We start from the raw sequence: 14,561 nt of genomic DNA, 5'->3' as shown, positions 1-14,561 counted from the left end.
ATATGAATCTGAAAATTGTCATTTAAATATCTGTGAAGAACTGAAAATCTGTTGGAATTTTTATGGGGATTGTATTGGATCTATAGATCGCATTGGTAGGATGGTTATTTTATTTTTACTATATTAATCTTACTGATCTATGAACATAAGAGATCCTTCTATCTTCTGATATCCTCTTCATTTTCTTTTTCAGTGTTATAAATCTTTTGTCATACAGGCCTTTCTTTTGCTTGGTTAGAGTTACTCCAAGATATTTTATATTATTTGGGGCTATGGTGAAAGGTGTGGTTTCCCTGATGTCTTTTTTTAAATTTATATTTGAGTCTTGTTACCTCCTCAGTCCCCCTACCACATATCCTCATCTCTTCCTTCCCCCTTGCTTCTGAAGCAGATACTTACACCCAATCATTGAGCTGAAGTCTAGGATACCCAGGGTTGAATTAGGGGAAGGATTGAAGAAGCTGAAGGGGAGAGTGACTCCATAGGAAGACCAGCAGTTTCAACTAACCCAGACTCCAGGGAGTTCCCAGAGACAGAGCCAACCTGACAACCTGATGCTTTCTCAGTCCATTTGTCATTTGTCTATAGGATGGCTTCTGATTTCTTTGAGTTAATTTTGTATCCAGCCACTTTGTGGAAAGGTGTTTATCAGCTGTAGGAGTTCTCTGTAGAACTTTTGAGGTGACTTATACATACTATAATATCACCTAGAAATAAAGATACTTGGACTGCTTCCTTTCTGATAACAGTAAAGATCATTAGTTAGCCTACCTGTTTCCTTCCTCAGAGTAGCCTATGAGTTCCCAGAAAGTACATGGATAAAGCAATAAGTAAAGGGAGGGGTATTAGGAGGGAAAGATTGTGAGATCCACTGGGGAGCTGGGTATGCGGAGAAGAGAAGCTACTGCAGATGGTCTGCTACAGAATTGGTGATGAGACTGGGGGATTAGATTTAGGAATGGGAAGAAATGCAGATCTTCAGTTAGACTACCTGCTTCCCTGGCTGTAGTATATCTCTTATTTTTCTTCTCTTAATAACAAAACTAGAAATTGTCAGAGTTCAAGTGTAATGCTAATAAAATTGGAAGATGAAATTTGTTAGCTAGTAGTAGTTCTGGACCTAACTTATCTCTTATGCCCTTTGATTCAAAATGATTTTCTAAGGATTTTGGTTTTGGAAAGGGCAAAGCTGGATCATTCTTTCGTATTTCCTTTGTGAATAGGTAAGGGGATCAGGTTTCAGATTTAATCTCAGTGACTTCTGGTAATATTAAAATTGTATGAAGAACTTGTTCAAACATTGTACATTTATTTAGAGCATTTCTCTCTGTGTGCATTGAAAAATCAGAGGGGCTAGCTTTTAACAAATCTTCCACATTTGTAAGTTGTGATTGCTCAGAAGAAAAATCCAATTTTCAGGTTTCTAACTTTTATGGTTTCTTTATATAAAAGTGTGTTTGAAATATGGAACAAATTGCCAAAGACAGCTATTGAAGTAAGTAGAATAAGTAAGTTGGACAGTGCTGGACAAACTTTAAACTAGGAACTATAGTTGCAGACAGATTTTGTAAAATGAGACACATTCCAGTGCTAGAATGCTAAAGTTGGTAATGTGTGACACAGCAAGCTGACCTCTTCTCAACTGCAGAATTATAGTTAAAAGGTTATATGCTTTAAAAATATTAACCTGAAACTACAGGTAAAGTCAAATATTCATCTCAAATTTGATAAAGAAGTAAATACATGTTGTCAAAAGGAGAAATGTATCCATATTATTCATATGTATTAGTACATGCTTTTTTTTTTCAAACTCTAGATATTCTAAGGGTTCTTGGATGGAGCAGTGAACAATATATTTGATACATGTAGTTACACGATACATGTAACATATAATTGCATAAGTTTGATATATGAACATATAGTTGCATAACTAGTGAAAGGGTTTTTTTTTAATACTTGAAAAGTTTTGGATAAGAAGTAACTACCAGATTATTGTTCTTTGATTTCCTATTAGCTCACTCTCAAATGTTAGTATCCGTATTTGCTTTTTACTTGCAGGTATATTACTTGATGTTTGTTCTACTTCTGTTTGCTTTTGAGATTTTCAAGTTCCCTCGAGAAGCATGTTGTAAAAGTAACTCCATCAACTTTCACTTGAACTTTCCCAGACTCTAAATTAATCCTGACCACAAGAAACAGCTTTTACTGCTGAAATTAGCAAGCATGTCAATTTAGGCTTAAAACAAGCCATTTTCTCCTCTGATGCACAGAATTCATCTCAGGCTATTGTGAAACCTGTTCTCTAGTTGAGCAATTCTCTAATTCTGCTGACAGACACATGCTTTTTGTAAGCACCCAAGAAAATTATTAATGACATCCTTTTAAAAATCTTCATAAAAATGGAAGGACCGCCATCTCTGCAATATAGCCTGGCATGTCTGAGCAAAATTGCAAAACTTTATTGCATTCATTGGTCAAGACATACAAACATCCATTTAAAAAAGTCTGTACAATAAAGTATTTTGCTGTGGAACTTAGCAGACATTAATATTCTCCTTTTAAAGTAGATTTTCTGTATGGCAGAGTAAGAACATTCTTTGATTTTCTTTGTAGAAAAAAGAAATGACATGTATTTTTCATTAATATATTATAAAATAACAATTGAAGGACATTTTCTAAGAAACAGAACAGTATAATATAATGTGAAAAAGATTAGTTTTTTATTTATTTTTCCTTTTATGTATATTTTATTTAATTGGATTTTATAATTTCTTTGACTCAGAAATGTACATGTATTCTACAACTTGTCAAATGCAAGGAGTTTTGTCTCCTATAGAGCTATCCAAATGTCACAAAACACTTTAAATTAAATCATTATTCGAGGTAACTAACTCCTAAATATCTATCTTCCAAATTCCATTCTGTGTCCCAAAATGCTATCTTTACCAGATAGTACTCTTTCAAATACACAGTGACTCTAATCTCCATCCTCAGATGAACTTCAGGGGGCCTTTATCAATTGCCCAACTAGAGAACCTTTCTCATGTTTATTTCTCTGGTATGCGCCAAGGCTTTTACTACATAAATAATTTACATGAACAAAAATAAAGCCACTGCATGCTTAACAGTACTTAAGCATGATAATTTATTGTATCCACATGGATTCTATCATTCTGCAACAAACAAAACACAGGAAAAGGAAGGAATCAATGCTACTTCTAAAGAGACCTAAGGCAGCTATCAGGCTTTACTACAAACAGCTTACCCCTTGGAGATGAGAATTCATCATGGATTCCACTAGCTGAGCAAAGGTGGAGGAAAAAAAAAACTTCAAATACAAAGTGAATCAGAACTCTTTAATCCTACTAAATCCCCCCAGGGTTGAGGGAAATGGTTATAAATAGTAATTCTATAAAAAAGGAAGTTAAACAGTGAAACCATATATTCTATAAACTAGGTCATTTTAGGTTCTCAGAAATATTCTATTATACTCCTTTTAAAAGGAATTATACCAAAATGATAATAAAGTAGAAAAATCTAGAGTGAACCGAATATTCATTTCTTCTATATATAAGAAAAACCTTAACCAAGATTTTTTTCTATTAAACTTTCTTCATATAATTTCAATTACAATGAAGGTTTATGGTGATTTTCAATTGTTGCCATTTTAAAGAAACAAACATGAATTAAGCTTGAATACACTAATACAATTTTTGTATAACTTTAAAAATGCCCACAAACACTGCAGAGGTAGACTAGTTTATGGTACTTTGTCATATATGGAAAGGGATAAGCATTTGGGTGGGTCAATTACTATAGCCTTTTTATACATGAAAAAGGCTTTACCATCCTTTGTACTAATCATGTATGTCATTGAAAACCTTTACTTTGCCTTGTATCCTTCCATAGCTGATTCTCCAAATAGACTGGCTGAATGCAAATTTGCCTTTACTGCCCTCCAATACATTTTTCACACATTTAAACACATTTTTCTATGTTTCCTACTTATTCTCTAAATGATCAGTAAGTCTACTGATAAGTTCTTCATAAGCATTTTGTAACCACTATTCTTTTGTTTGTTTTTCATCAAAGACATTCCTTATTAATGACCATTTTTATGTGATTTTAAATTTTCAGGAACACAAGAAATCTCAAAGAACTCCCTTGTTCTTTTCACACAGATTTATAAAAAACATATTGCTACATCAGTCAGTATTTGTATGTCTGTAAAATCTGTACACAAAATAGTATATTTATCTTCCTGGACAATGTGATAAAAGTTCCAAATATGTCTCTTAAGCAGAGTATGGTAATATATGTCTGTAAGTCTAGCATTTGGAATACTAATTAGGAGGACTGGCCTGAGTTTCGGGCAATGATGGGACACATGGTGAATACCATCCCAGTCAGAGCTACATTGCAGACATTATTTCAACACTGAACTTCCTGGTTTTTCCTTTTCCAGTTTTCAGAGAACATATATCTTATGTGCCTATCTCTCTAACCTATATAGTTCCATCATTTGTTTGTTTTTGGTTTGGTTTTTTGTTTCTTGTTTGTATGTTTGTTGTTTTTGTTTTGCTTTTGTTTGTTTGGTTTTCTCTTTTCTTTTCTTTTTTCTTTTCTCATTTTTGCTAATATCACAGGTTATATACTTAGACTTAAAGATCAAGAGCTAGAGCTAGGCTTTCCAAGTAGGATGGATTCTGGTGGTGTTCAGGTTTTATTTCTAAAGAGTAAATCCTTTCCTCTATATGATCTTAGCTCAGTTTCTAAGCTAGGACATTGAACATAACTTTTAGTAGTGTAATCTCACCCATCTTTCATACTCTGAATATGGTAGTAACCCCACCAATGGCCTTCAGAGCTATCCTTTTTTGTTTCCTGGGTTAAGTTCATGAACAGGATTTAGGTTCCATGTTTTCTTTGTCTTCCTTTATCTAAGTTATATATATGCTTTCTGTGACATTGATCTTTGAAGTGGTTTGAATGTACTTGGTCCAGGAAATAGCAATATTAGAAGGTGTAGCCTTGTTATAATAGGCGTGACCTTGTTAAAGGAAGTATACCAGTCTCAGGGTGGGCAACAAGACTCTCCTCCTAACCATATGGGGTCCAGTCTTCTCTTAGCAGTCTTCATATGAAGATGTAGAACTCTCAGTTCCTCCTGCATTATGCCTGGATGCTGCCATCCTTCCTACCATAATGATAATAGACAGACCTCTGAACCGGTAAGCTAGCCCCAATGAAATGCTGTTCTTATAAGAGTTGCCTTAGTCATGTTTTCTGTTCACAGCAGTAAAACCCTAACTAATAAGAAGGTATATTCTTTGTTTTAGGATGAAATGTTCTATAGATATCTGTTAAATCTATTTGGTTCATAAATTGTTAATTTCACTGTATCTTTGTTTAGTTTCTGTTTCCATGATCTGCCCATTGATGAGAGTGGGGTGTTAAAGTCTCCCAATATTATTGTGTGAGGTGCAGTGTGTACTTTGAGCATTAGTAAAGTTTATTTTATGAATGTGGGTGCCCTTGCATTTGGAGCATAGATTTTTCAGAATTGAGAGTTCATCTTGGTAGATTATTCCTTTGACCAGTATGAAGTGTCCTTTTGTTGGTTCAACTGACAGTCAGCAAGTAAAAGAATGCAAATCAATCCATTCTTATCTCCCTGTACAAAGCTCAAGTCCAAGTGGAAAAGCAGATTCACTGAAGCTAATAGAAGAAAAAGTGGGGAAGAACCTTGACTACATGGGCACAGAGGAAAATTTCTTGAACAGAACACTAATGGCTAATGCTCTAAGATCAAGAATTGACAAATGGGACCTCATAAAATTACAAAAATTCTGTAAATTCTGTAAGGCAAAAGACACTGTCAATAGAACAGCAACCAACAAATTAGAAAAAGGTCTTTAACAAACCTACATCTGATAGAGGGCTAATATCCAATATATACAAAGAACTCATGAAGTTAGACCCCAGAGAACCAAATAATCCTATTAAAAATGGGGTACAGAACTAAACAAAGAATTCTTAGCTGAGGAATATTGAATGGCTGAAAACTACCTAAAGAAATGTTCAACATCCTTAGTCATCAGGGAAATGCTAATCAAAACAACCTTGGGATTCCATCTTACACCAGTCAGAATAGGTAAGAAGAAAAACTCAGGTGAGAGTAGATGCTGGTGAGGTTGTGGAGAAAGAGGAACACTCCTCCAGGGGTGGGATTGCAAGCTGGTATAACCACTCTGGAAATCAGTATGATGGTTCCTCAGAAAATTGGACATACCTGAGGACCCAGCAATACCATTCCTGAGCATATACCTAGAAGATGCTCTAACATGTAATAAGGACACATGCTCCACTATGTTCATAGCAGCCATATTTATAACAGCCAGAATCTGGAAAGAACCCAGATTCCCTTCAACAGAGGAATGCATACAGAAAATGTGATATATTTATATGATGGAGTACTACTCAGCTATTAAATACGACTTCATGACATTCCTAGGCAAATGGATGGAACTAGAAATATCATCTTGAGTGAAGTAACCCAGTCACAAAAGAACACCCATAATATGCAATCACTGATAGTGGACATTAGCCCCAAAGGTCAGAATACCCAAGATACAATTCACAGACCACATGAAGCTCAAAAGGAAGACCAGAGTGTGGATGCTTCAGTACTTCTTAGAATGGGAAACAAAATACTCATGGGAGGAAATATGGAGACAAAGTGTGGAGCAAAGACTAAAGGAAAGGTCATCCAGAGACTTTGCCACCTGCAGGGAGGCAGAATGGGTGGGTGGGGGAGCACTCTCATAGAAAATGGGGGAGGGAGAGAAGATAGTGGATTTCCAGAGGGGAAACTGCGAAAGGGGGATGACATTTGAAATGTAAATAAAGAAAATATCCAATAAAATACAAGGGGGGGGAACCTAACTAAGACAAACATGTTGGTACTTTTGAAAATCTGATGCTAACTATTTTGTACAATGTCTCCTATTTGGACTTTCAGCAAATATTATTTAGTACATCTCATGTGGAACTGAAGAAGGCATATGTTGTTTTGTAACTGAAGAAAGCACAGGGGATGTATCAGTGAAGAAGAAAGACTCCCTTACTCTTAAAATTATGGTGATAATGGGGCCATAGTGTAAATAAGAAATCAAAATAAACATGGGTATTATAACAGGGGAAAAGTGACACATGGTAAAGGTATCCAAACAAATTTCTGAATCAAGGGACACCTTCTTACGGGGTTGCTCCAATGGCACTTATGTCTTCTCTATCCATGTTTCACAAAATGACAATTGCTGTTATTAACAGCCACCGAGATGACCATGAAAAAATGCACAGGCCTTTTACTTCTAGGAAGTGACTAAGGACCTTCAACAGTTTCTTCATGTGGTGGGTATAGTAGGAACTTTTCTTGGGAAACTCTGAACTCTAGCTTAAGGAATCCCAAACAATTTTGCAAAGGTGGCATATTTCCACACAACCTTCTATTTCCTTCATATGATGTCAGATTCACATTTAGTCTCCAATGGCTCTGCAAAATTTCTGGGATTATTTCCAATTGCCTTATGCAAATGTATTTTTCTGAATATGTTTTCTTTTGGTTTTAATATGACACCTGTGCTTTTGTGTTATAATATACCCACATCTGTACCTTTAGATGCTAAGCTTCTCATTAACACACTTTCAAATACATAGAATATTGTGATTCCATGATATTTTAATGTATTTATCAATTATGGGGCACTAGTAAACATGGCTCTTGACATACTTTTTTATGGGTTGGTCATTTAAGATCCAGTTGAATTATATTAGTATTTTCAGGTATCTCTTTTCACAAGACATTGTTTTTATTATTTTTTTATTTTTTATGTTTGTGGCCAATAGTTTCAAAATGTAATTGAGGTAAATACAGGTTCCTATTCTGCTCATGCAGCTTAAAATCTCTCCTATATCAAAGAATTAACAAAGAATCCTTTGTATTTAACAACTGTTAGACTGGATGGATGAAGTAATAAAAGATAATGAGCGTGATTTCAAACAAGTTCAGACAGAAATATTACAACTGCTTTCAACAATAATTTCCCTCAGTAGACTGAATCCTCAAACAGGGTCAGCCTTCATGAGCTTGGAATGCAAGGAAAGGGTCCCTACCTTCATTTTGACTTACAAAATTTTAAATATTTTTTAACAGAGGGTCTTCCCTTTCATAACAGTGTCCCACAAATTATATATTTTACCTTGATCATAAAACTCTTAAGCTGGTAAAGAATAAAAGGTTTTTTTGTTTGTTTTTTTGAGACAGGGTTTCTCTGTGTAGCCCTGGCTGTCCTGGAACTCACTCTGAAGACAAAGCTGGCCTCGAACTCAGAAATCTCCTTGCCTCTGCTTCCCAAGTGCTGGGATTAAAGGCATGTGCTAAAGTTATATATTTTTTTTTAAGAATGTGATAATTGTTAATTATTTAACTATTAATTTTATTTTGTTTAATTATTAATTATTTAAGCAATCATTAAAATGTGTCATGTAAGTATATATTATTTAGTTCCTTGGAGACATATTTCAATTTTTGTGAGGATCAATTACAAGCTTTAAAAAGTATATGCTGGCTGGGCGGTGGTGGCACAGGCCTTCAATCCCAGCACTTGGGAGCCATGGGCAGGAGGATTTCTGAGTTTGAGATCAGCCTGGTCTACAGAGTGAGTTCCAGGACAGCCAGGGCTACACAGAGAAACCCTGTCTCAAAAAACCAAAAACAAACCAAAAAAAAGTGTATGTTTAGGAAGAGGGAGAATTGCCTTCAGGAAAATATTATATACTGAATAAGTCATTTTTTTCTTTGTTCTTGCAGAAAATATGATTCCATTCAAACTGGCATGAGGAAAGTTTCCTTCCCAGACCTTAAAAAAGTCTGGGGACAGTAAACAGGAGCTGAAAAAAAGATACAAGGAGATGATTTAGTAATGGGAGCTATGGAAATCACCCAAGGGCACCAACTATCAATAGAGGGATTCTCTTCCCTTGTGCTGATTTGTTGGAACAAATGAAGAGGACTTTGGCAATGGATGAATCCATTACTAGTCAAGTGAAGTGCTCAGGGTAGGAAGGGAGTTGGAGACTGGAATGTAACAAGCAAAGGCCAAGAAAGATAACCAAAGTGAATGGTAATGACATTAACAGTGCTTAAAATGAATAAGGGAAGGAAGCAACATTTGAGCTATATGAGAGAAGAGTTCATATAAGGACTGCATTGCACCTAAACCTCAGAAAAATTAGCATAAAGCACAAGAAGGGCATTATAAGGAAGAGAAAGCATATGCAAATAAAATTTCAAGTGAGCTTCATTTAGCCTAAGATTCTTTGAAAATAATGATATATAAGCTTATAGAAAAGCAGGTTTTAGTTTGTTTTCAATTATTCTGTAATTGGAACATAATAATTATTCTATGGCTGGCCTTAGAAAATAGTTTGAATGGATTATATCACATAAACAGTTAAGGAAAAATAAATTTTGGATGAACTAATAAAACTATAGAACAAACTTTTAGTACTTCAGTGTAAACTGATATTTGGATAGCATTAAAAGAAAGATATAACAGTTATTTAAGACACTACTATAAACTGCTAAAAATTTTAAATTGGTAGTAGGATAGTCTGTGGAATATATTCCCCTGTTCCTTTATAATAATTATTTTGTTTATTTTGGGATTTTTAGAGTCATAAAATTTGTTAGCTTATCAAATTTAATCCCTCCCATTAAGAGTTTAATGGCAAATTAATCAACTATTAGCATGCCATTTTGAAAGAAAATTCTTTTCCCTTTCCAGAAAAAAAAAAATGATACTTCATTTCAAGCTATTGTGTAACAGGAAATTCAAAGGGCTGATTTACTTGTCAATTCATAAATCCCTTCACATGCAGAAAAGTAAAAGCCTCAGTTATAAGAGCCAGGAAGTAATGAGTTCTAAGTGGGGGATCACAAAGTATAATTCCAAAGTCAAGAAGAAAGAATTTTAGGCTACAATTTGTTGATAATGATTTGCAAATATATTTCTAAACTGATAAAAAGAAGGCTGATATTTTTAGCTATTCAATATTAGATCTATTGGTTATTCTACATTGTTCAGATTTCTTGAAATCCCATTGTTCTGTAAATTTGGCATGTTAACAAAGGATAACTGGGACTTTTTAAAGACAGTGTTGTCATGTATATCACATTTGTCAGTTTCTAGTATATGAGCCAGTAATAATAATTGGTATAATATTTTCTCCTTACAGATAGCTTAGAATAAAGAAAAGAAACAAACCAACTTACAAACATATATATTTGGGGATTAACTTGCTTTTTTTAGTATTAATGTCCATTTCATATTGAATAGCACCATTTTGGAATCTTTCTAACTTCAAATCCCCAAGATAAATTATTTTATCTATTCAGAGCACCCTATAAAGCAAAATGAGTAATATTCATGCTACATTGCACAATTTACAAAATAGAAGATAAAGCCAAAATTATGCTCATCAAAATGTAACAATCTGACAGCATTACTTATATGCTCCCTGGCAGAGACTATCCTTGGTTATGCATATTAAGAAAGCTACATAAAACTATCTGAATCCTCAAATAACCAAGGCTAAAATCTGATAGTAATTATGTCCTGATCAATCATATGGACAGAAACAATTATTGATAGAATTGCACGAATAATATATAGGAATGAGAACTGTGCCTTGTGACTCATGGTAGATGACAAAAAACAGAATTCTCAGTGAAGTTACTGAACTTGCATTTCAACTGGAGAGATGACCTGAAGATCCACAAAGGTGTGCTTACATATGTAGTTATGCACTAACAGAATATATTAGGCAAATGATCAAAGAAAATGTCTACAGAGCACAGACTCTATCCTAAAGGGATGATGAAGAATGAAATTTTGATGTGATTATGTCCAGGGCAAGTGTCATAAGATAAGCCAAATTCTGAAGTTGTTGGATAAATAAGATTATTAATGACTCTGTTATATGATAGAAGAAAGTATAGGATAAAAAGTGAACTGAGCCTAAAGTGTTAGGCTAAGAATACTGAAGAGTTACTGGCAAAGCCTGGGAAGACTAGTTTGGTAGTTAGCAGAACTATAACTTTGATAGTTTGGCAGGGACCAGAAAGAGATGGTTGTGAACAATAAAGGACAAAATCAATGAAGGCAGTGGGGAATTATTGGAGCAGAAGAATATTAGAAGTGACATTTCAGAAGTACTACCCTTGTACCACAGTATCTAACATCTGTTTCATGATGGAAGTAGGAAACTAAATAGTAGGAGGCACAAAAGCTCTATCTAGTCCTTTTGATTAAGTCCTTTTTCTTATCCTGAAAACAAGTCACAGAATGTAAATAATTTCATATGTATCTTTGTTTATAAAATATAACTCTACTATTCAAGGATAAAATAAATTCAGCTGCACTGTTCTAGAAAAATATTAAAGATTTTAGCTGACTTCATTTGTAATAATGTTTTAAAGTGAATGTGGGTAGAGATGCTAGTTTAGTTAAAAAATTTAATTCTTTAGCTTATGCTTTAAATAATAAACTGACTACTGGAACATGACAGTACAAAGAAATTTCTCCAGAAATAAAATTTCAAAGATTATCATCAGCATTAAAAGAAATTATCAATGTAATATTTTGATATCTCATTTTGTGAAGCTAACTTTTCAGTGTCTTTTAGTATTTACTGTTGAATTAGATCTATACTATTTAATAGGAAATGAGTGCTCAGCAGTCACATTTTTGAAAGCACTATAGTGCTTAACTATAGTTTAACTGAAGTTTAACTAAACTCTTCAAATATTAGGTATTAATCAAACATAATATTATGTCAAAATGTATTTGATTTTAGATGGAGAGATGGCTCAGCTATTAAAGGCTAATACTCATGACTAAAACAAATATTTAGCCTTTCATTTGTGTGTATGTGTGTGTGGGGTATGTGTGTGTATGCATACTCTTACATCTGAATACATGTGTAGACATAAATACAAAGAGGAGAGAGGTCCACTTTGGTGCTTTCTACCTTATTTTTTTGAGATAAGAGTCTTATATTGAATACAGAGTTCATTGTTTTAGATACAATGCCTGGACTACCAACCCCTACTCTAGAATAGGCCTGTCTGTATCCATACCTAACACTGAATTGTAAACATATATCACAACATTTGGGTTTGTGATGTGGATATTGGAGATCTGAAATTGAGTGTTCATGGTTATGTATGGAGCTAGCACTGTATGTACTGTGCTATCTTCCCAGCCCCATAGCTTTTATATTTTAAAAATAATTTAGAGACACTACTTATTTAGGTACTGAAACCAGAAACCTGGATCTTATTATCAAATGGTTGAACTGATAGTGAGCAATAGATGCTACAAATCTGTGGCACTACCTATAGAAAGCAAGAGAAGTGGATGAATGTGTGATTCTTTAGTGGTGATTATAGTAATGTACACAGTTAATCAGAAGAGTTCAAGCCACATTGTCTTCCTTTCCTATTTTCAAATGGTGGATATTAAGTTTTGAATCATCAAAGTAAATGGCACAGCTGTTCAATTCATGCCGCAAATATAGGGATTGAATTGGGATCAGTTTATTCATCTGTAAAATAAGGATAATTACATTTATGTCAACCAATGTTAGAATGATTAAAGCTGTAGATTTATCTATATGCAGAAATTAGTTAAATATGACTAGCCAGGTATTTTAAGTCTCAAAGTAACTAAGGAATATTTTATTTACAATATATTTAACCCTCAGGCTTCAGCTGTCGGGTTTCACCAAATTCTGAGTGCTACAAAGCAAAGGTGACACATGGTTAATAAATAATCATGGGCATTCCCTAAAGGATGATATCCTAGTAGTTTGAAAACTTTTAGTACACTCACACAAAAGGGGCAGCATCCAAATGAAGAGTGGTGTGAACAAATATGCACCATTCTTCATCTCCAAATGGCAGGTGTCTATCACTTGGATACATATATCGGGACAGATGCTGAATACTTGGACCTAACTCTTCAAAAATAGACTCCCTTTGTACATTTCTTTTGCTGCTTTTTCAGACTGTAACATTAATCATTTTTTCTCTCAGAAATTATGACTGGGGAAAAGATAAAAAAAAAAGTCTTTGATTGGGTGCTATGTGTCTAAGCCATGGTTTTAACTGTAAATCAGTTGTGAAGATCATTTCTTCATAGGTGAGTGGAGTTGCTATTACAGAGTGTTAATACATTTGCAGGGAAGTGTTGCTGGGGGTAGGAAGTGTTAGACATTGATCAGGAGTTTAAGAAATGAGCTATTTATTCTGGCTCTCCTTAAAGAACAATCTCCCTGATAAAAAAGTAATTCTACCCCCCACCTCTCTCTCAAAAATATATCATGATATAAAAGCTCTTTTCAGTAAACAAAGAACAGACTGTTATTAGGAAATATAAAATTACAATAGAACATATTTCCCTATAGGAGCACAAATACCTTTAACTCTCAATTGGAACTTGCAGTGTGATAGATTTTCAAAGGAAGTGGCATGCTTTCAGGGAGTGTCTCTGATACTCATTTCTAGTCCCTTGACCTCACTAGCTCTTATTCTATAAAATGGTTCTACATTAGCTCACTTTGCCAGTAAATCACTCAGTTGTACTACCCAATGAAAAGAGCCCAGTTAGGGAGAGAAGTGCTTGATGTGGCATAGTTCCAAGAAAACACATGGCTTAGATGAAGCTGGTTATGAGAATGAACACTTCAGGTCCTGTTTGAGAGGAAAGTGGCTGCAGCTTCTAAGCCTGTGCCAGGAGCAAATATCATCAGTGCTTAAAATGTTTGGTAGTCCTGCATACCTAATCAAGCTATTCACATTATAGGAATGTGTCAAGCTTAAATCTTTGCTTTACTGAGAAGGGTGCTCATTATTAGCATTAATTTAAGTGAATTTTAAGTAATTTAAAAATAAGCAAGCCTCCTGGCAGAAAGGTTGCAGGGCCAACTCTTTCTTCTCTATCCCTTGTTTTTTTGACAGGAGATGAACTAAACTGTATCCTACTTGCTGCCTTGAATACTTTAGGAGCTTGAGAATGAAGAGGGGAAAATGCTCAAAAAATAAAGCAACACTGAGGGGCTGGCTGTAACTTCCAATTTGCCAACATATCTCCCTTTTTTTCAGCCTCCTCTATGTATTAATGATGTACCTTCTATTTAAGGGGATTTTTCTCTACAATAGTGGCTAGGGAAGATGTTATGTGCCAAACCATACTGCAAAACCAAGAAGGCCAGAGGCAAAAGGCTAATTCTAGGCTTCTTTTTTTTTCTTCCCAAGATGTATGCCATGTATACAAGAAATACTAAAAATAACATACTGTATGTATTGCTGAAGAGGATTTGACAATACTAAACAATCTCATATCACACAGAGCAAAATGAGATGCCAAAAATTGCCACGCACACTTTGCGTGAAGGCGGTATCTGAGGCATAAACTTCAAGGAAAGTCAGTCTCCTG

The 14,561-nt window shown here is 34.5% G+C and overlaps 1 protein-coding gene across 1 annotated transcript in view; it reads right to left on the bottom strand.

Moving 5' to 3' along the window:
- Dmd (dystrophin) overlaps positions 1–14,561 on the bottom strand; it is a 2,056,279-nt gene that overhangs the window by 651,789 nt on the left and 1,389,929 nt on the right. The gene's annotated exons all lie outside the window — the stretch shown is intronic.

This window comes from Mastomys coucha, chromosome X, assembly GCF_008632895.1.
Source record: "Mastomys coucha isolate ucsf_1 chromosome X, UCSF_Mcou_1, whole genome shotgun sequence".
NCBI lineage: Eukaryota > Metazoa > Chordata > Mammalia > Rodentia > Muridae > Mastomys > Mastomys coucha.
This window is presented reverse-complemented; position numbering and strand designations above follow the sequence as displayed.